Source organism: Canis lupus, chromosome 3, assembly GCF_048164855.1.
Source record: "Canis lupus baileyi chromosome 3, mCanLup2.hap1, whole genome shotgun sequence".
In the NCBI taxonomy this organism is placed as follows: Eukaryota; Metazoa; Chordata; class Mammalia; order Carnivora; family Canidae; genus Canis; species Canis lupus.
Genome location: NC_132840.1, coordinates 17,520,540 through 17,543,081, shown reverse-complemented (window position 1 = coordinate 17,543,081; position 22,542 = coordinate 17,520,540). Strand labels below are relative to the sequence as shown.

General features: G+C 41.9%; 2 long non-coding RNA genes across 15 annotated transcripts in view; one reads left to right on the top strand and one right to left on the bottom strand.

The window, feature by feature from the left end:
• Window positions 1-22,542, top strand: part of LOC140629701 (uncharacterized) — an 802,104-nt gene that overhangs the window by 244,509 nt on the left and 535,053 nt on the right. The window lies entirely within an intron of this gene.
• LOC140624515 (uncharacterized) lies at window positions 16,410-22,305 on the bottom strand. Its single transcript, XR_012023985.1, has 3 exons — window positions 22,168-22,305; window positions 21,883-22,013; window positions 16,410-16,653 (listed from the first exon to the last, which is right to left on the bottom strand). It is a non-coding gene; the product is annotated as an uncharacterized lncRNA (long non-coding RNA).

Genomic DNA, 22,542 nt, shown 5'->3' with positions numbered 1-22,542 from the left:
AGGCAGACATGGGTTTAAGGATGGGCTCCTCTTTTAGTAGCCTGAGCCTGTCACTCAACCTCAGAGCTTCACAGGATTATTTTACCAATTAAGCAAAATAATAACATAAAGTGGCTAGCACCTAGTCTAGTGCCTGTCACATCACAGGTACTCAGATCTATGTTCCCTTTTCTTTATCCAGGCACAAATGTTGACATCTCCAGGCTGGCATACAAAACATTAGTGTTGAGGGTTGTGGAGTTAGGCCATTTGGATTGAAGTCACAAATGCTCCCTGATTAACTTGGAACAAATTTTATTTAATCTCTCTCAGGGCTGTAGTTCCTTCAAATACAAAATACTGAATTAACCCATGAGACTGTTGCAACATAATCTACATAACATGCTTAGCACAGTGGCAGAGCGTAAGTACTCAAGAGATGTTAGCTCTATACTCTTTCTGAAGAGGGACCATCTTCAGATGTTAACTAGTATTCCACTATGATTATGGGATAGAGGAAATAGTGCTTAGGGCTTTAGAGGGTTGTCTGAGTCACAGAGGTGCCTCCACTCTTCAAGGCCATACTCTTTGTGTTCCCAATGTCAATTAGATGCCGAAGCACATGCTTCTTAGAACCCAGAGCAGCACCAAGGTCATTCTACTTAGCCCAAGTGACAGCTGAATTATGAACATTTTTCATGTCCTCAACTCTGGGTCAGGATAAATCACACTCTTTTTTTCCTTATTATTTTCATGGGGTCCATGACACGGTCTCTCAAAGTCATGTGGTGTTGAAACATGAAGACAAGTAACATCTGTGGGGAAAGCCCAGTATCAAGCCAGAAGCTATGTTCTCAGTCGGCTTCCTTGTCTATGCTGCAGGGGGAAGCTATTTGTAGAGTATTCCTTATTTATATTTGTGTAATGACAACTTTGCTGGCTCTGAAGGTGGAATTATGAGCAGGTACTCAATCTCTGAGTAAGCCTCTATACAAAGAAAAAGACTCCATGGATATCCAAAAATCAAAACAGAATTGAGTTACGGCTCCCACCAGTCAGTGGGATGTAAAGAAGAGTGTTTGTAGCTCAATGGTAAGTAAGTAAGAGTTACATCCTCAGCACTCTGGTCAGGGAACAAAGAGAATGCCATTGAAGGTGGGGTATGTTACATCCTGGCAGCCTCAGGGTCCCTGAGACTTGCCAGATTCTACTCATCTGGTGTGAGGAGGGTCATCAGTTCATCCAGCAGTATCTGGTATGCACAGCTACAATGGCATGACCCAAAGAGAGGGCAAGAGGACTTTTTCTTTGATGGTCTGGACTTAATGCAGTCATACTTTTATTGAGAGGGATGCACATTCATAGATTAGTCCACAAAAGCACAAGTAACTCACCTATGCTTTCTCATTATCCCTCTTAAAGCCCATCAGGATGTATCTCAAATCTCCTATTTGTATGTAGTACCATACCTGAGTGTAGGAGGAGCTCAGTAATTGAACAGCCCCTTGAACTTTGCCTAAAGGACATAACACTGCCCCAGACGGCATTTTCTATTATTTCTCTCATTCCCTTTCCAAGGAGATGATTAATTGGTGAGGCCCTGAGGAAGAAGCTGGGAAAAAGGAAATCATGAACATCTCAATGGCTTTGTAGAACAAATTTGACACTGGGGTCTTCTTAGTTAGGAGTCTTGGTTCCAAGCAACTGAAATCAGCTTTACCTTGAGGAACTTGGGAGGGAGAAGTTTGTATTATAAGACTTTAGGGTAGAACATGATCTTCAAGGGCAGGGAAGGAACCATCATTGGGCTTGGGTTTGAATCCAAACATGTCATCAGGTCTCTCCCATGTCTTGTCTTAGCTTCTCTCTATGTATCTGGTCTTCCCCTCTCTCTTGCTATAGTCTTTCTTTTCTAGTTCACATGACTAAAAATGCCCACCAACATGTTCACCATGGAGACCAGGCAGACTGAAGCTGGGGCTTCTTGGTATTTGTTCTATATTCCCAAGAAAGAGATTTTAACCCTTTGGGGTCAGATCCTCTTACCAGATGGATAGTGTATGAGACAGAACAACTCCCAGCAGAGATACTAAGCATATAGCTCAATTGGTGGCTATTCCTTCTGTGATACTAATGCTTCAAGATAGTCCTTCTCTTCCCTAGGAATGTTAGGAAGGATTGAGGAAGAATCCCAACAAAGTGTCCAGGAAACACTTTATTAAGAGGCTAATGAAAGATGCTACTAAGATAGGGGACCTAGGAGATGGCCTTGTGACATGAACAATTCATGCATAGGATCAGAACATTTCATCAGTTAGTTCTTTGGAATATGCCCTTCTGTCCATCCTCATAGCCATTATCTTCTTCGAAGTCTCATCCATTTCTCCCTCAACTACTTGGTGGCCTATTTGGCCTCCCTACCTCATAGACTTCCTATTCCCACTCCGTTCATTTCCTGTAGTGCTTTCAGAGACTAGGATTCCTAAAATTCAAGCCTGGCCATGTCCCCTTCATTCTTAAAAATGTTAATGGCTCTAATAGCCCTAAGAAGTCCATATGCTTTGCTCTGCTCTTCAAGATACCAACCAATGGTTTTGGCTTTACTTCCTCATCATGCACATCAACCAGAAGGTATATTTTAGATTTGTCCAACCCAGCTAACAGGAAGGGCAATAGAATCAGACCCCTGGATTTATGTTTTCCCTCACAGCCACCTGGCTCTGTGACAAAAGAGAAAGTACCTAAGTTTCTTCTTTTCTAAAATAAAAACTAAATATAATATCCACACATAAGTTTGTGGAAAGAACTAAATGAAATAGCCCACATAAAGTGCTTTAAATGATGCCAAGAATATGATAAGGATGCAGTAATTACTACCTATGTTCATCATCATTAGCATCACCAATTAAATTAACACCTTGGTCAAACAAATAAGCCACCATTTTGATTCCTAGACTTCCAGTTCTCATGAATTCCAAATTTTGCTATCTCAATGATTTCTCTGAAGCCAAGTTGAACATTATTCTTTATGTATGGCCAAAAGGAAGCTGGGAACTCTAGATATAATGAATAAAATGCTGCTTCGTTAATGAACTCTTAGCCATGCCTTCCTCAGAGGCATCTAAAAGATAAGAATACTTTTTTTTTTTTTTTTTTTTAGATATAATGTATTTTTTTTCCTAATCAGACTGTGTGGAGCATTCCAGTTCTTAACCTTGAGCTGCCCACACAGGAACCAAAGGGCAGAGGACATGGACTCAAGATGGCTGCCACTAGGTCTGTGGAACGCAGGGTATGAGCTATAGCACCTAGCTTGTCTCCACTGTCACAGGGGAAGGATATAGCAACCCTGTAATTCATTACCAGTGGAAATAGAACATCATTGAAGAGATAAGGGCAACAATGGCCTTCTATTCAGTGATAAATTACTAACAGTCGCATTATTTTCCCTTATTTATATATGGGTCTCTTTATTGAATTTAGGGGGGAGATAAATAAACGATCTGCCAAGCGTCTGGTTAATATTACTTCTCAGGGACTCGTTTTAGGCCCAATTAGACTCCTACTGAAAGCTTTTCAGGAGGGAGAGACATAACATTTGTTTCTGACAAGAACCCTCTGTTTGCCTTATCTGTTTCATTTGAGAGGCCGTCAACCCCTAGCTTCTTTGGTTTAAACAAACTCTTTCCAGCCATGGAGGAGTTCTTGAACTTGATCCTCGCCACACAACGTGACTGGGTGTCCTGGCTGCAAATCTGAGGTCCCCTGTCATCTATAGTCAGACTTAGTGCTTCCTGTTGGCCACCAGGAGACAGTGAGGGACATGGTGCTGAGTTTCACCCCTAATGCATCAAGACAAAGATTCAGTTTTCAATTTTGAATATTCTTTCCTGGTCAGAATTGGGATTTTTTTCTTTTAATCATAGATTTACATTTTTTTTTTTTTAATTTAAGGAGATAACTAATACACATGGGTTTAGAAACACACAGCTAGGGACGCCTGGGTGGCTCAGTGAGCGCCTGCCTTTGTTTGGCCCAGGGCATGATCCTGGAGTCCCGGGGTTAAGTCCCACATTGGGCTCCCTGCATGGAGCCTGCTTCTCTCTCTGCCTATGTCTCTGCCTGTCTCTCTCTCTGTCTCTCGTGAATGGATAAATAAAATCTGTAAGAAAAAAAAAAACAAAACACACAGCTGGTCTGTGGCAATGAAAAATAGCCCTAAGCCACAATAAAAAAACAAATAACCCAAAGTTTCCACTAACATGCTGCAGGAGGACTGTAAACTCAGAGACCCTCTTTATTTTCAAGATCTGCCATTCTAACACTCTGACTCTGCATACTAAATTGAAGGCATCTTTCTACATAGGCCTAAGGAACTTGTGCTCCTTCTCTGTTAGCCATTTCAGAGATAATAGCCTCTGAGACTCTTTCCCTGATCCTAGGTCTTTGTCTCCAAACAGCTGATTGCTTTGCTGGGCTTCATGTTGGCACCCATTACACTGCTTTGCTGTGTCTACACACTCCTTCTTGTTCCAGATAGTGAGTTCCTGGAGGACACACCACATTCTCTCTGTATCTTCAGGGTTTAGGAGAGGGTTTGGCATGGAATAGGTGCTTAGTAAATATCCCTAGATCATTGTAAACTATAATGGGAGAGTGTTTCTCTCCCTGGAGTGCTGGTCTTAGTTTTCTTTCTTTGGTGTTATTATTTGAGAAAGACATCTCTGTCTCACCAGACTGTAATTTTTGAGAACTTTGAGGGGACACAAACACTCAGTCTATAGCAATTATCTATTACTTCAACCAGGGAATGAGGTTTTTTTTTTTTTCCTGAGAGAGCAGAAATTGCCTCCCCTATGTATACGCCATTTCCTCAGTGTCTAGCACAGTGCCTGACATTTAGTTGATACTTGACATATGATCACCAGGTGAATGAATGAAAGACACTGGGGCTTGGGATTCAAGGCCTATGCATGTGAGGCAGTACGGCAGTACTACGTAAGTGCCACATAGAAGACTGCACGTCTGAGTCGAGCTTGGTTCGAATTCCAGCTTCAACATAGCCCTTGGGTAGAGACAAAAACAAAAACAGAAAAACAAAACACAAAACTTAACCTCTTTGTACTTCAATTTCATCATTTGTAAAGGTGAGAAAAATCTTAGGGATGTTGCTAAGAATAAATAACCTATGACTCTGAAAGCTTCTACTTCACTTAGAGGCACCATTTTGATGTTAGTGACTCTCTTTGACTCATGTCCTAGCCTTGACTGCTTCCTTGATCTGCAGTGAAACAGGTCCAGGTGAGGCTCAATAAGAAGTTCTGGGCCCTGGGTGACTTTCACCTTGCAGAAGCCATGGTACCTGAATGAGAGAGTCACCTGGGCAGAAGAGGATGAATTTCTATGGCAACAAGATCTGTCCTTGGTCCCTTCAACTGTGCATATTCCTTGATGGGGGTCTTGAATGGGTTATCCTTGTTTTGATCATCAGTGGTTCCTGTTTTTTTAAGAAATCCTCCTTACCTCATCCCACATGGCCCATTCATTCTCTTTCTGTGTTTCTCTGTTTCTCTCTCTGTTTCTTTCTGACTTTGTCTGCCCCTTCTTTGATCTTCCAATTGAGCTCGGTGCCAATTTCCAGCTGGGATTGAATGGAGTCAGACAACCCTTCCAAATCATAGGTGAGTGGGTACAATTTGGGAGTCTGGTAACTAACGATGTAGCAACAGGCTCTGCATCATCCTACCCAATTAGTGTGCTGAGTTTTGTCTAAACCTTTCTCTGTGTCCTGCATGCAGTTCACCCTTTCTCATCTGCCACCACCCAAACTCATGCAGGCTCACTGCTTTGCTCTGAAATTGCTGAAGGCACTCTGGCTAATGAGCTAACTTCTGGCTAAAATTCAGTTTAAACTCTGAAATCCTTCACATTGCTACCAACATTATTTTTTTAAAACCAAATTGGGAGCATTATATTCCCTTTATCCCATCTCTTGAATGAGTTTCTAATTCTCCCAGTTAAATTTCATATGCTTCCTGAGATTTAATGCTCTGGGTATAATGTGCCTTTAACTCAGCTTTCTAGCCTCATTTACTTCTGAATCCTACTAACTGCCGACTCTGACATCCCCCTCAAGCCCTTTTTAGGGACAGGGAACATGGAGCACTGCCTCTGTTTTCACCCATATCCATCCATATTTGTGCTATTTTGTGTATACCTTCTTTGCAATTTTAAAGTCACAATCACCTTCAATTATCACTCTTAGGAAATTTCCTAGAGTCCTACAATTAAAATAAATTTCCCTTCAACTTTGCTCCCAGAGCAATTGGACTGTGGCACCATTTAGCCCATCACAGCATGAGTGGTTTCCAGAGCTATACTTACTGCAGTGTCTCAATCAGGTCAGGGTGCTATCGCAATACCTTTGACTGAGGGGCTGAAGCCACAAACATTCATTCCACACAGTTCTAGAGGTTAGGGAGTCCAAGGTCAGGATGCCAGCAGATTTGGTGTCTGATAAGAGCTCTCTTCCTGGTTTGCAGATGGCTGGTTTCTCATTGCATCTCCAACTGGTGTGGAGACAGAGAGAATGAGAGAGAAAGATCATCTCTCTCATGTCCTTTTTTTTTTTTATAAGGACACTAATCCCATTCATAAGGGCTCCACCCTCATGACCTAATTAGCTCCCACAGGCTCCATTGCCCAAACTATCACATTGGGGTTTAGATTTCAACATATGAACTTTGAGGGGACACAAACACTCAGTCTATAGCAAGTATCTATCACTTCAACCAGGGAATGAGGTTGTTTTGTTTTGTTTTGTTTTGTTTTAGGACTGTCTTGTTTCCATGCTATCCCTCAGCTCAGTCTAGGACACAGTGAGTGTTAATATCTCTATGGGAAATGAATTTTAATAGTTTTCCCATAGATATCCTTTTCCCCTTTTATTGCCAGTTCCTTTTAAAGAACTACTTATTATGGAAATTTTCAAAGTACACAAAAGTTGAGAGAATAGTTTGGCAAACCATGTATTCATCATCCAGTTTCAAAAATCTTGTCCATCCTTTTAAAAGCAAAACTCTTATGCAGACAAAGCCTTTGGTGGTGAGGGGCATAAAGACACCATTCTGTAGTGCCCAATTAATTCAAATCAAGTTTGAGCAGAGTTTCCTCCCCCAGAATAACATCAATAGGACTCCCAGTGAAAGGATGTCTTCCTAAGGCAATTCTGAAGACAAAAATGCAATATAAGAACACACTTCCCAATAATGTGAAGATGTATGACTCTACTAAATAAAAATGTTCCCTTAATGTACTATAAAAAAATAAAGATGTTTGGTTAGATTTATCAACCTGCTCCAGGAGCAGAATTAAGTTTCCATGGTACATTTTTTCTACTTATTTAAAAACACCTGAGTTGTTATGTAGCTAGTTGGACAACCGCTTCATTATATAAGTATAATACATGTCTGCCCTAAAGATTTATGGTTTTAAAAAAAGGCTACTGTGTTCTCAGAACTGTGGGATACATGTTAGTAGATACAATGACTCCTAAGAACTCAGATATGGATGCAATTAGCTACATGTTAAAACATTACTCAAGATTTTAATAAATTAATAGTAAGATATTTAATGTAGTAGAGGTTCTGACTATGTTCTCACAAAATGAAATTAAAGCCAACTCAAAAATTTGAAGTTTTGCAGCTTGGAAATCTAATGACAAAGCAAGCTGGGGACAGAAATCTTTTATTCTCAATGGGATGGATCACCCCAGGAGATTCATAGTTGGTGATAACGAGTGTATGTTCATATTGACATGTTATTATATCACATTCTCATTTTAGAATTGTGCAAAGTTCATGGCCTAAAGTTCTAACAAATAGTGCATGAGGAAGGGTCACCTGGATAACTCAGTGATTGGGCATCTACCATTGGCTCAGGTCATGATCCCGAGGTCCTGGAATGGAGTCCTGCATCAGGCTCCCCGCAGGGAGCCTGCTTCTCCTTCTGCCTATGTCTCTGCCTCTCTCATGAATAAATAAATAAAATCTTAAAAACGAAACAAAATAGTGCGTGAGGAAAGGTTTTTCTCATGTCTTTGCTCCTTACATAAGCTGTTCCCTGGTATTGCCTGCAGCTTCTAACCCAGGCAATTCATAGGCCAGGAGATGATTGAAAACAATCCAATACAGAGTGCTAAAACAGTGACCCATGTCTGCCAAGCTCCTGGAGGGAGTAAGACAGAGTGAGGCAGAAGGCTGGAGAAGGCTGGTGAGAAGCTACTACAATATTATGAAGGTGAAAATCAGAAGGCATGGGGTTTCATCACTTCTTTGAACCAATTATAAACTCCATTTATGATGGAACCAGGAGATTTGGAATAAGCCAACCAAGTCGACAGCAGCTTCTTCTCCCAAAGGCTTCCATAAACCTGGACTAGTGGAGTATTAATTTGTTGACTTTTTTTTTTTAATTTGTTGACTTTTTTATTTCCTCTTTTCTCTCTCAGTGTGAGCCCAAGAGAGCTGGAATATCACAGTTCCTTGGGAAAATCACTCCAAACTCATCTTAGCAGCTCTACCTCAACCAATAATCCTGTTTATCAAGATAGCAGTGCCTTCATCAACAATTAATTGATTTGCTTAAGTTGAAGTAATGAATGATCAGTCTCCCATGGCTTCTCTCCAGTTCTCAATCTCTCCTGATCAGGACTGACATATCAATGTAATGAACGGCCTCTGTTCTCTTGTCTTCCAGCCATAGAAAACACCACCACTTCCAATTAAATTCTACATGATTTATGGAAACCCACAAGCTCACTTGCCTTAATTCTTCCTTCTTCTGCTCTTGTGATCCTATTAAATTTCTTCCTTAAAATCTAGTGCTCCTTACTCTGAAATGGTGTGGGTTGTCTGCAAAAAATTTGGAAAAAAGAATGGGCTAAAGGAAATTTGAAAAATAGTAATAGCTTCCTATCACTTAATGAGCAGTACCATGTTCCCAAAAAAAGGCACTGTACACTTTAGTAAGGAGTGTATTCATTACCTTAGTAAATCCTACAAATCTCTATAATCCCCCCTTTGAAAGAGGGCAGATTGTCCCTGCTTTATGTATATGAGAAACAGAGACATGGAGGGATAGTCTTTTCTAAGGTTCCATAGTAAGTGGCAGAGCTGAAGCAAGGAGGCCTGATATGTTGTTAACATCATGTTACTCATGATTACTAATCTTGTTCCATGCTATGGTTAGGTATCCATGATCTGCATACTTGTAGAAGTCAATGAAAGTATTACTGATTCCTAAAACCATTTTTAATATTTCAAACACGGAAATAATTCATGCATTTCCCAATGAAATGATGGCATGGTCTAACAAAACATATTAATTTTCTTTGTTTGGGCTGGAATTCTTTTTTTTTTTTTTTTTTTTTAATTAACCCAGAGCAGCAGTTCTGGTTGATTAGAGTACTAGCAAGGTGAAGGAAGTCTCCTTAATGCAGTTTGACATTCAAACCAACCAACCAATCAAACAAACAAATGGAAATTTAAAATATAGGTTCATCAGATAAAAGAATGACAATAACCATGAGAATATTTGGTCTTGTAGTGAGGAGAACACTGTTTTGTAGAGACAGGGCAGGTATATGTGCAAACTCCAGACACATGCAACGTTGTAAACATAAATCAAATGCTTTGGCCTATATGCTGCCTTCCTTTGTATCTCCCGGGAATTCTGGATAAATACCAAAATGGGTGGGTTAGGTCAAGGTATCATCTGAACAGTTTTAAGTTGGCCCTGAATAAAGAGTGAGAATTGAGTCAAAACAAATTGAATATGTATTTCCATGTAGAGTAGCATAAACACAGTACAATAACAATCTCACTTGTTCATCATATTCATGTAGCAAGTATGCATTGGGTCAGGTACCAGACTAGATACCAAATGTAGAAATGAAAAAGTCAAGGACTATCTCATGGAGCCTCGCAAAGAAGGCTGAAGCATCAATAAAACAGTTTACCACGGAATGATTAAAGCTATAAGAGAAACACATACTCAGCAAGACAGTGACAAAAAAGAGGAGTTAAGTAAGGCTTTCCTGACTTACCCAAGCTGAGTAAAACATGTGAGTTCTTTCTTGAAAGATGATGGACCAGGAATTGGCCAGATAGGAAAGGAAAAAAAGAAAAGGGGGAAGCCACTCATCATCCTGAGATATCACAGTGAATATGGATAGTCAGTGAATACAACTCTGTTTTCAAATCATTGAATAAGATACTTATTTTCCAGTTTAGTCAATGGAAGATATGTGTAATTTAATGAAATTAGCTTCTTGAAGTATCTTTGCAACCCTGAGAGATTGACTTGCATAGTGTAGCTGCTCAATAATTTTTTTTTTTGACTCTTGGTTGGGCATAAGGACATCCAGAACATGTGGTACAGTGAAGAACATTGGAATCTTTTGAAATGTATTGATGCTCAAGCCTTAGAGGAGAGTGATGTCACAGAACTGATTACATTTGTAGGAAATAATGAGGTGGAGGGGGCTGTGGGTAAGCCCCAATGATAAGCATTGTTATGGTCACCAGTTGGCCCCAACAAAACAAATATTTATGTTGGGGACTATAGTTTGTTTGGTTGCAAAGGGCAAGGCACAAGAGTGAGTAATGGGGTAATGTCTTGTTAAAAAAAACTTTCAAGAATAGGAGAAAAAGACTTGAATTTCACTAGCATGGATCTATGCTGAGAGCTCTGGTAGAGCAACAGGTAATGGTTCTTGTTTTGACTTGGCAGCCATTCTGCATAAACTAATTGTTAGTTAATGATATTTTACTGCCTATGTCTCATACAAATTGGTCTTTTCAATCTCATCTTCCCAGAGTGGTTTCTTACTAAGCATAGCATTCTGCAAGACTCAAACCACAGAAGTGCTTGATGGCTTCTCTCTTGTAACATGCGCTTTTTTTGAAGTCATGTGAAGCCATGATAGAAGATAAACTTATGAGCAACTTTCACATGTACTCTGATAAAAAAAAAAAAATCCCAGACATGAGTTTTCTAAATATGGGCAGGTCTTTGGGGGGGCATTAAGAAACATTGAAATGATCAGTAGCTTGGGGGAAACATCCCTTTTCCCTAGTATGGACTAGAGCATCACTGAAATGTAGCTAGGGAATATCTGTAGGTTTTACTTCATTAAAATGACTAATATATATGTGGAGATGCAGATGTTAATTACATGATCTGAGGCAGGCACATGCATCTACAATGAAGAGAGCTTCAACCACCAACATAATACCACTTTAATGTCTGAGGGATCCTGAGTTTCCATTTTCAAATCCTGTGCCTTCCTAAAATTTTCTGGAGCCCACCCTGTTACCAACTTGAAGACTAATGCTTGAATATTAACATATTTAATAGTTAAGTTTTCCTAATTGTTTGAAGACCAACTTGGGACCTCATGGTGTTCTCCTTCCCTGCTAGCCACTAACCCAAATCCCAAAGATTCTGTAAATTGCACCTCTTTCTGGAGGCCTTCCATCATGCATCCTTTGAATATCTTTGGTGCTAGAGGCTGGCTTTGAATGGGAACTGTCCTATCTCTAGTTCTGTTATGTCTGTATAACCTGTGCCTTTAGCTAGATCTCAAACCCCTGTAGGCACAGGCACATCTTTTCCATCTTATGTGTTCTCTATCCCAGACCCGAACATGGAATACGCCTTCAACAGGATCAACCTGTGGTAATCCTACCCTGTGCACAATGACATGTACAGAAAGGTTTAAAGGAAACAAGGATATATTGAACACTTACTGTATGCTAAGTCTTGGCTCAGGTTCTTTACATACATTATTAATTCTTATTTATTTAGCAACCCTGAAAGTTAGTACTCACATTTTAGAGCTGGAAAAACAGAATCAGAGAGTGTTAATAAGTAAGAACCAATATTTAAAGACAGATCAGCCTGACACCAAGGCTCTAGAGCCTTTCTTTTCAATCCTGTGCCATCTTTTATCCTGACCAGAGGCCACTCAGGCTCCTGACTTTATTTTTTTTTTATTTTTATTTTTATTTTTTTTAGGCTCCTGACTTTAACTAATATACTGCAAAGAGAGTGAATATAAGGGATAGAGTGTTAAATAAGTCTATGCTTATTGCTTGACACTATTCCTCCACAACCACTGCCCATAAGATATATTGATATGAAGCCTAGGAAGTGAAGCTAGAGCAGTAACTTGTAAGACTTCCCTTAGAAGGTAGAGTCAGTCATTATTATGGGACCCATTTTAAGTGAGATACTTACATCTCACAGTTGCTTCACCCATGGACACTTCTTCCAATTAAATACAATCAATGAGAAAGAAGCAGAGGAAAGGATATGTAGCTCAGAAGGATTTGGTTTTTGTAGGTTCAGTCACTGACTCCTAGGTTTTAATTAGCTTTTTGTTACCAGGACATTCTAAAGAAATAATTTTTTATGACCCTGAGAGGTCTGGCAGTCATTGCTTTTTTTTAAACACTGATTTGCATATTCAAACATTCAGTCAAACATGAATTGAGAGAGATTGGCCTTTGCCTGTGATGCTGAGCACAGACTCTGTCTCATGCCTCCCTGATTTTGCCAGTGCTGCCCTCCCTCCCATGCCATTTGCCAAGAGGAGACATCCTTTCTAACAAATGTCACTCAAACTTCACCTTCCCTGAACCCAGTCATGTTCTTGAAAACACGGGTCCCTCTACCTCTGAGATCCCAACTTTGGGATGCTTTTGGCATCTCTCTCCTGCTCTTCAATGTGTTAAAAGCATGGGTCTCCACTCAAGACATCTGATTATTTGAGGAGGCAGTACTGCATGGTGGTACTGAAGACTATCTGATTTCTGATCTAGACTCAGCTTCCACATGGATAGAAGCGATATCTCTTAGGTTGCTGGGGGAGCTAAATGAGATAGACGATCTTAGTCAAATGCTTATTAGTACATGCCTTCAACTAGCATTAGCTATCTATATTGCTGCTATGCAGCCCCCAGACTCCCTTTGACCATCTGTTGGGTGCAGAGAGCTGATGGAGACTGGTCCCTATCCACTTGTATGGCCCCTGCTCTGTATCAGGCAAGTGCCATTTGTTGTGCTTGGCATGTTTTCCCCAACTCTCTGTGGCATTCTGATCCTTGTTGTGAGGGTTGACCTAAGCTGCACCTTCTCTGGAGTCTCCTGACCCACTGAGCCCAGGGATCCTACAGACTGAATTCCGACAGTGTGCACTTATATAAGGGATGACTAATTGTCACATTCTATCTTCTCATCACTTTGTTTCTCAGTTGTCTACATCTGATGTCAGACTCATGGTGAGAACCTTGGAGGCAGGGACTGTGCCAGGATTTTCCTCTCTTCTCAGAGGATGGATAAGGGCTGTCCCACACAATTGTAGGGCCTCAGCCATCATAGATTCTGGGACAGTCTTTCAGTTGATGTTTTTTGTTAGTGCCTTCACCATGCTGGACACTGAAGTACATCTGTGAACAGAGGACCCAAGGCACCCCAAGCACCCCTGGGGTTCATCCTAGCCCAATTTACAATCCAATAGGCAAGTCAGCACATGAATGAAGGCAGTAGTTCAAGATAGTGTTAAATATGCAGCAGATCTCTTGCAGAATGACTGGGGGTGAAAGCCTATGGTCAGCCTCTCCTCTCATTACTCAACAATCAGATACAGTATTTCCTAAGGAGTGTTCTCTTCAATAGCCACCAGGCCAGAGGCTCAACAGGAATATGAAATACAGGAAAATGCAGGAAATGCATTTTCCTCATACAGGAAAATGCAGGGGCCTATTGTCAAAAGCAGTTGGAAAATACATCCTGTGTGTTTATTCCCTGTTGGAGCTACACAATTTATATGAGTATATTAAAGGTATTGATACTGCAGTAAAGACATTTCTATTTTGCTTAAGCTGCCATTTCCCCAAACTGTTCTGATAGAACTTTTTGTCTGTCTTTTAATATTTAGCACCCATTAGTGTTCCCTGAAACCCATGCCTATGGAACAAGCTTTGGGATATACTGATTATGTTGAAGAATATTTATTCCCAGAAAAATTCTTTTTTAAAAAATGTTTATTCATTTGTTCATGAGAGACACAGAGAGGCAGAGACATGGGCAGAGAGAGAAGCTTCAGGGAGCCCAATGTGGGACTAGATCCAGAGACTCTGGGATCACAACCTGAGCCAAAGGCAGACGCTCAACCATGGAGCCACTCAGGCATCCTCTCAGCAAAATTCTTGTTTGCATACCCCACAGAGAGGCTGGTCCCCATGTCATTGCCAAGCTATGCAATTTAGGCCAAGCAGAAGGAACTGCACTGAGTGAGCCAATACTGAGCTTATCTTCTTAATTCAGTTAGATCTCACATCCTCTAATCATTAAGCACCTACTGGGTTCTAGCAAATGTTCTGGATGCTGGGAATAGAGGAGAGAGCAGAGCACTGTTTCTCTCATCATGGAACCATCCACATGTCCTGCTGGTTGAGGACAGTCACCTCCTCCCTGGCCTTTTCTATAACTTATTCTCTGCAGAGCAGCCAAAGTGAACCTCCATAAGTTCAGGCAGATCATAGCACTGCTTCGTTCAGTTCCCCAAAGGCCTTTCACCTCATGCAGAGCCATAGCCAGTCATTTACAGTGATCTGTAACTGAGCTGTCCTCAACTCCAGCCACTGACCACACGTGGCTTCTTAAATTTAAATAATTTAAAATTAAAAATTGATAGTGCACATTGTGCTAGCCACATTTCAGCTGCTCAACAGGCACGTGTGGCTAGGCTCTACTCTAGTGGGTTGCATTGCTGCAGAACAATGCCATCCTTGCAGGAAGTACTGCTGCTCATGTACTGCCCTGTGAGATCTAGCATCTGTTGTTATTGTCTTCTACTCTCACCCTTAATTCCTTAATCCAATCCCAGTGCCCTCCGTGTGGTTCTCCCACACTCTAGACCCAGTTCTACCTGTCTTCCTGCTCCTTCCTCTATCTGGCGTGCTCTCCACACCCCCTCCCCCTACCCTCTGCCTCCACTATGGCTGCCTGGCTCATTCTCTTGCCTCTTGCAATTCTTTTCTCCTATGTTACCTTCTCAGTGATGCCCTCATGGCTGCCTTGGTTAATATCGCAATGCCCACCTCTAATCTTACCTTGCCCTATGTGCCACCTTATTTTCCTTCCCCTTAGCGTTGATCACCATCTCAGGCACATACTCTTTACATATTTGTTTCCTGTTTGCATCTTCCATGAGGGTACAGACTTTTGTTTGTTCTGGTTCCCTGCTGCATCCCAGTGCCTAGGATAATCCCTGGGACATAGCAGGTGCTTGATAAACATTGTTGGCTAAAGCAAGGAGCTCTATAAAGAAAGATGTAACAACAACCACACAATAACAACAATGTAAACAGATACAGATTTATGATGTCAGGTAGTGCTAAGTGCTATGGAGAAAAAAAAGGAAGCCACCTTACATGGAAGGTGTTTGATCACCATTTTTAATAGCTAGGGAAACAGAGGCTCAGGAAAGTTAAATAAATTGCCCATGATCATATTCATAATGGACCAACCAGGATTTGAACCTACATCCAGTGTGGTGCTGTTAACATCTAACAACTGGTTCTCCAAAGATAAAGCTCTGGGTTGTAGTGTTTGCCTATTTCCATGGTATAAATACTCCCACTGTGGCAGATTTTAAGTGACCAACATGATATCAGCAACCTTGGAGTCGGAAAGAGATGCGGACAATCTGCTGCCTCAAGCTGTGCAAGTTCCCATGAACCACTGTATGTGACCTTGAGGTCCAAGCCCAGCCCACTGTATGATGTGGCCACTCCTGGGAAGAAGCAAGCAGACCCCTCTGAAGAATCCCCACTGTCCTAGACTACACTTTGCAATCACTGGCTCTTTCTCTTACCTCCATCTCCCAAAACCAGTTGGGTTTACATTCGACCTGTTTGAATGATGGCATTTTCCTCCTAAGAGGATCATACTTATTTGACTTGACAGAAAAGTTGCTCTCTGAGGATTCTTTTCTCCATGTTAGCCTTTGAAATGACTGCCTAGATGGCACAGGTAATCCTATTGGACCTTTGGGGCTTGGGTGGACTACTTTTTAATTGATAATTCCATATTTCTATAATAAGTGGCCTCCTTAATAATAGCCTGCCACGTCATATGTGATGATTGCTAATTTAGGTTTTCAGGCTTCCTGGATGTAATGAGCTCTAATAAGCCCAAGACTTGTCACAGACTCAGGAAAACCCATTTTCCCCTTGAAGCAATGATTTCCCTCAATCCCTGGACACAATTGGGCATACTCTTAAAAATATTAATAAGTGTGACTGGGATGTTCACCCCTTTCCAAATAAAACATAAAGTCCTGGTTTCATTAAGCCAAGCTATTAAATTAAGAAAGTGTTTTTAATTATCTGAGCATTTCAGGGAGCTCATAAAACATTTAAGGACCTCACAGGGGTGGTGCTGAAGCCCTTTCAGAGTGAATTAGAGCCTTGACTTCTGGAGCTGGATGGGAAGGGCTGGGGGTCCACAGCCACGGTCTCCATCTGGCCCAGAGCATCAACCTGCCAGAAAGGATGAAGCTGCAGGTCTTGCTGTTTCGGAGGCGGGTGTGCACTTGTGTCCAAGCTGCAGAAGAAAGCAGATCAACTTCTCATAGCAAGGAAACATTTGAACAAAAAAACCAACAAACATTTCCTAGCACTTCCTTTGTGCCTGGTTGTCCACTGGATGCTAAGGTTTCAGATGATGCTCCTTCTTTCTGAGCAATCTCTTAGATACTTAGCACTCAATTTATATTCACTCCTGCCATCCTGATAAAAGTCATGTGGGTTTCCTCTTATTACCCCCATTTGATAGGAGAGGAAACTGAGAATTGAAATTACCCCTGATAGGGATCTAGTGAAGCCAGACCCCAGAAGAGCACTGGTCCCATCTGACTCCAGGCCCACATAGTTCACACTGATAGGCGAGCTATAATCACACTCTACTGCCACAAAATAAGAACTACCATCATTGTCATGATGGGATAACTGCTACCATTTTTCTGCCAGGCACAATGCTATGCCTTCCACATAGCTTTTTTATTTAATCCTAACGATCTTATGAAATTATTAGTCCCTACATTACAAATGAAGAAACTGAGTCATGAAGAGAGGTCAAGGAAGTTCTGTGAGGTGACACAACCAGTGCTGGAGGTGGGGTTTGTGCTAAGACAATTGATCCTTGGTCTCTGCTCTTATTCACTGTGACCTTCTAAACCTTCATGCAAGCTTATCTGGTCAGCTACCCATGCTGGTATTTTGCTAAGCACATGAGATATAAGTTGTACCTGAGCACACACGGGATGGGAAAGGTATTTTTTTATGACCCTGAGCTATATATGTACTTTCCAGCTGCCTCTTTTCCCTCCTTAGTTCTTTGGTCACTCCAGCTAATTCATCTGCCCCCAAATTAATTGGATGAAAGACCTAATTAATGATAATGGATCCTTTATTGATAAAAGTAGACCAATAATGTTTTGTTTTGTTTTTAAGTATCATAGTTACCTAACTGGTATTATATACAGATTGCTGAGAAATTGATGTCCTAGGCCACCAGGTACCTGGGTCCAGCTATCCTGAGTCCAGTTGCCTCAGGCTATGAGCAGCTTCATTTGTATACCCTGGTGTCCTGCTCAGATACCACATGTGCAAAGGTCACACTGGTTAATTGTTCAGTCCTTATGGCATTAAAAAAAAAATAACTAGTAGAATCCATTTTTTGCCTCCCAGAGTGACAAAAAAAAAAAAAAAAAAGCAATCTTCTAGCAAGGTTGTAGAAAACAGGCTCTTATGAGTGAGAATGTCATTTAAAACTCCCATGGAGGGCAATTTAGCAACATTTATCTAAATTGTGAGTGCGTAATCTTTTAGACTCAGCTATTCCTCTTCGTTTTTAAATTTTAGCTAAACTTCCTCTCAGTGCTATATGTACATTATTATTTGCTGCAATATTGTGTAAAGTAGAAAAAGAAATGGCATATGCACTGTGAATGTAGGCATGGTTTACATCAATTATGGAATGGCTATAGAGGGGAATACTATGCAGCTATAAAAATGAGGCATGAGTTTGTGTATTGAGATGGAATTATCTATAAGGTAAATTGTTTAGTAAAAAGAGGAAGTGAGGCAGATCTGCATATAAATTGTGCTCCCTTTGTGTAAAACCGGAAAGAAGATCATATATGCCTAGACATGGTTGGATATGCTTTAAAAAATCTCTTAAAGCATATAGAGGTGGGGATTGAGTATAGAAGGAACTGTGTGGACAGGGACAGGCAAGGGCAGAGAATTTATTCTGAATAAACCTTTCTTCTTTTGTTTACAAATCAAATGTATTACCTATGCAAACATTGTGGCAGGAGTGTGGACATTGGTATTCCAGATTGAAGGGGTGACACATGCAAACAGGAGCCTGGTGTGTTCAGGGAACTGAGAGAGGGCCAATGGCCAGAGCAGAGAGGAGAGAAGGGTCGGAGCATGGCTTTTGGGGCTTTTTGAAGACTTTTGGGTTGTTATCCTCAGAGGGATTCGGAGTAGGCAGGGGCTGTCTTGATCAGACCTGCGTCTCAGAAGGATCACTCTGGCCACATGGCAGGTTGGTTAAAGAGAGATCCAGGAGGTGCTGCTGCCTTTGCCCAGATGAGAGCCCAGCCAGCGACTGTTGCAGAGTAGGGGGTGGCTGAGGCAAAGAAACGTAGGATGTTTTGGCAACATTGTTAAGAGGTGAACTGATGTACCCAGGAGGGATGGAGCATGAAGATGGGGGAAATAGGGTGGGTGAAGAGTCTGTCCAGGAACTGACTTGTGCAACAGGCAAGTGGAGCCAGTTCCCGAGAGAGGCCGGGGACAGGTGCACGGCAGGGAAGACTTGGGCGTAGCCTTACACACACGGAGTCCAGGTCCCTTTGATACGTTACAGAGGAGACAGCAAGAACGTAGTTGGAGGTAGAATTCTGGAATTTGGAGAAGTCTGACCACAGCTGGGAGCTGTATATGCAGATGGAAATTGAGGGTGTACCTAGGGATGAAATTTCCTGGGACAGAAGTAGTAATTATGCTTTCCTCCCAGAGATGTGAGCAGAGCCCCGTCATTTATTTGCAAGCACCGTCCACATAATGGGTGCTTGTTGGATGTCTGTGTAACCAGTCACAGAGGAGCAGTCAGCAGCAATTATGGGGGTTACCTGCTCGCTCTCCATCTCTTTTCTTCCCACTTCACCCCCTCTCTACTGAGCAGCCCCTCCTGTGCCCCGTTGAGTCTGTCTTCAGACCACCCACACAGCCCCTCACCCAGGGTGTTATGCCTACAGCTTAGAGGTGAGCTGGTGATAATGCCCTCCTTCCGAGCACCTCCCAGCCCAGTGAGCAGCAGCGGTCTCCGGGAATAATTGATATTACAGAAAACACAGGGCCGAATGCCAGCTTCACATTCTCCAAACATTTAACGATTCAACCTTTTCAGTTTCATCAAAGCCAAGCTTGGAAACTCCCTGATGGCCCACTGTGAACAACTAGCAGGGTGCCTGCTTTTGCCCTGCTGCTCCCCACGTTTTCCAGGGCATAGATGGCTGCATGACAGCAACCAGTTGGCCCCTTTGGAGCCTCAGGTTTGGCAAGCTGGGTGACCCCTCACTCTTTCAGGGCATCAGCCAGCTACATTGGCTCAAATATCCAGAGGTTGGCACGAGCCACCTTTTAAAATGTGTTTGTTTAAGCTGTCAAGACAGGAAACAGCTGTTTGTGACAGGGAAAAGGAAGCACAGGATAGGCCAGCTTGTGTGGTAGAAGCAAGGGGGTCCTATTTTGGGATTGCCAAGGCCACTAAGAAATGAGAATGGAAGAAGGAGGGGTAAGAGAGCAGGGGAATGGGGAATGGGACAGAATGGGAAATCCAGAGACAATAAAAGACAGCACTGCAAAGATAGAGACACACAGAAAGAGGCAAGAGAAAGTCAGAAATCAGAGCTGTGCACAAGCACTCAAAGAGGCACCAGGACAGAAGTGGCAGGGGTGACCTGGGTCCAAATTCATCAAAAGACACTAGGCTTCATGTTTGTTCAATTACTGACCACAGTGAGCCTCGAAAGCGGAGCCCCCTGGTATGTTGTTGCTATTTCTTGTAGTAACAATAAAGATAGTCATCGTTGTGGTGGAACTAGGATGCACTTTTATAGGGAGCTTTGCAGATTCCTGGCTCAACTATCCAAGGTAGACTTTATAATCTCTGCTAATAGTTTAATAGCTGAGAAAACCAATGTTCTGAGTAGTCAAATCACTTTTAAAAACTCACCTACTTGGTCAGGAACAGAAGTCTTGGGTTTATTCACTATCTATCTCTAGGTATTTCTGTTCCACCTGTCTTTCATTCCTACTCATTCCGTAAGATGAATGTATTTATTTGAAGGCAAAATTGCAGGAGTATCATGATTTTTTTAAAAAAACAAATCTTCAATTTGCAGACATTTCCTCTTTCCTCCTGGGTATAGGGACTGAATCCTTGGGAACATAGGTGAGGAGAAAGAAGTGAGGCAGAAAGGAAGAGAAGAAATAAGAGACCTTTGGCAGTAGCTTTTCGAGTATCTGCACAGTGTTCCAATCCTCACCATATGACAGAAGGTGAGATCGGGAGTGTACACCTGACCTGTAGTAGGACCACCAGGTTTTCTCTCAAGGGATATTTAAAAATTTGAAACCAGAGACACTGAGCCTGGGCTCTGGGAGCCGAAGTGCCCACAGCATCCCTCTGGGGCTGCTGGCCTCAGATGTGCTGTGGTGTCCACCATTCTCAAGGCCTGCCTGTCCACCTCCCCCTTGAATCCTGTGAGAGATTCCCCCACTTGCTTCAGTCATAAGGCTTTTTAATTCACCCAGAACCCTACTTGGAAAACCATTTCTCTCCCATTCCATGTCATTCAGGAAGGGCTGACCTTGTCCCTTAGCCTTATGACCAGGTGTGGCTAGAGTGCAGCACCTTTCTGCTCATCAGGATTGGTTCAGCAATGGCGAGGCCAAATCGGACCAATCAGAGGCTTTCTTTGGCCTTGCTGGGAAAATTGTTCATTCTTAGGGCCTCCAGGTTATATGGGAATGAGATGAGTCATTGCTACCTGTGGACCTCTTCCCCAGATGCTTGAAGAGGACATGTCCTAATGGTGAAACTGGAAATAACAGCATTAGAGCCTCAGCATCAATGTGTCTCAACATCCATGAAAGCTGTCTCAGTCAAGGGAGCCAACGTAGGCTTATGTTTGGCTTATGTTGGTTTGAATTTGGTTTCTGCCCTTGACAATTAGAGGGTTCTGATAAATGCATCTTTCATTAATTCTTCCTTTCAATTATAGGTACTTTTGTTTTCTGCTCCTCCTACCCACACAAGCTTTAATTTACTGTTATTCTCTGTTGACGATGAGAAACAAGACTGCTCCTAAAAATGTCCTGCTGTTAGTAGTCTCTGGGGATCATTTCTTGACCCAAAGCAGCTTTCAAGTAATTATCCAGGTGCCACCAAAATGTGAGCTTACTTAAAGGCAGGGTCGGTCTGTTTCTATAGATTTTTTTTTTCCTTTGCCCAAACCAAACCTAAAGCACACTCAGCATGAGCAAGGAATTCAAATGCAAAGAGGGTTCTTGTGTGAGAGGAATTAGATGATCTCTGAATGGAAGTTCTTCTGCTTGTGGCCTGTAGCAGTTAGCTATTGCTGCATAACAAACAACCACAAGCCTACTAATTCAATGCAGTGAGCATTTATTTAGCTCTGAATTTGCAGTTGCTTGTGGGGTTCTACTGGCTTGAGCTGGGCTTGGTAGAACTCACCCATTTCTGAGGTCAGGTGTGAGTTGGATAGGCAGCTTTGCTGAACTTGTTAGGGTTTTCCTTCATGTTCTGGTTTCTGCTTCCCTGTATCTTCTTACCTCTCAACAAGCAAGTCCAGACTCATTCCCATGCTGAAGACACAGAAATGAGAGAGAAAGAGTAAATGGAAAGAACTCTTTAAGCTTCTGCTTATATTGAGTTTTTTTTCTGTCACATCTGCTGAAGTAAGTTAGGTGGCCAAGCCCAGAGTCACTGTGGATAGGTGTCACTGAAGGGCATAGATACCTGAGAATCTTCTGTTGTCTTTAGTGAATATCCAGAAAGTCTTAGAAGAAAATTATCTCCTCTTTGGGCTAGCAGATGGTAATTGCTGATGTGAGATACTGAGAATTGAGAACTTTACATAGAGGTGGGTGGGGGAGGGGACCCTTCAGGAAAGAATTTAGAACTGTATGTACTGCTATTCTTCTGTTCAAAGTATTTCACACAGAGACCTGTTTTTTTTTTTTTTTTTTTTTTTTCTTTCCCCAATGTTTCACAACTGCCTCTAATCCTTCTTTTCAGGCCAAGGCCCCTTTTTTTTGGCTTTTCAGAAAAGAGGGTCCTCAAAGAACTTACAGTCTAGAATGAGAGGCAGACACAGAAACAGAAAATTTCAAG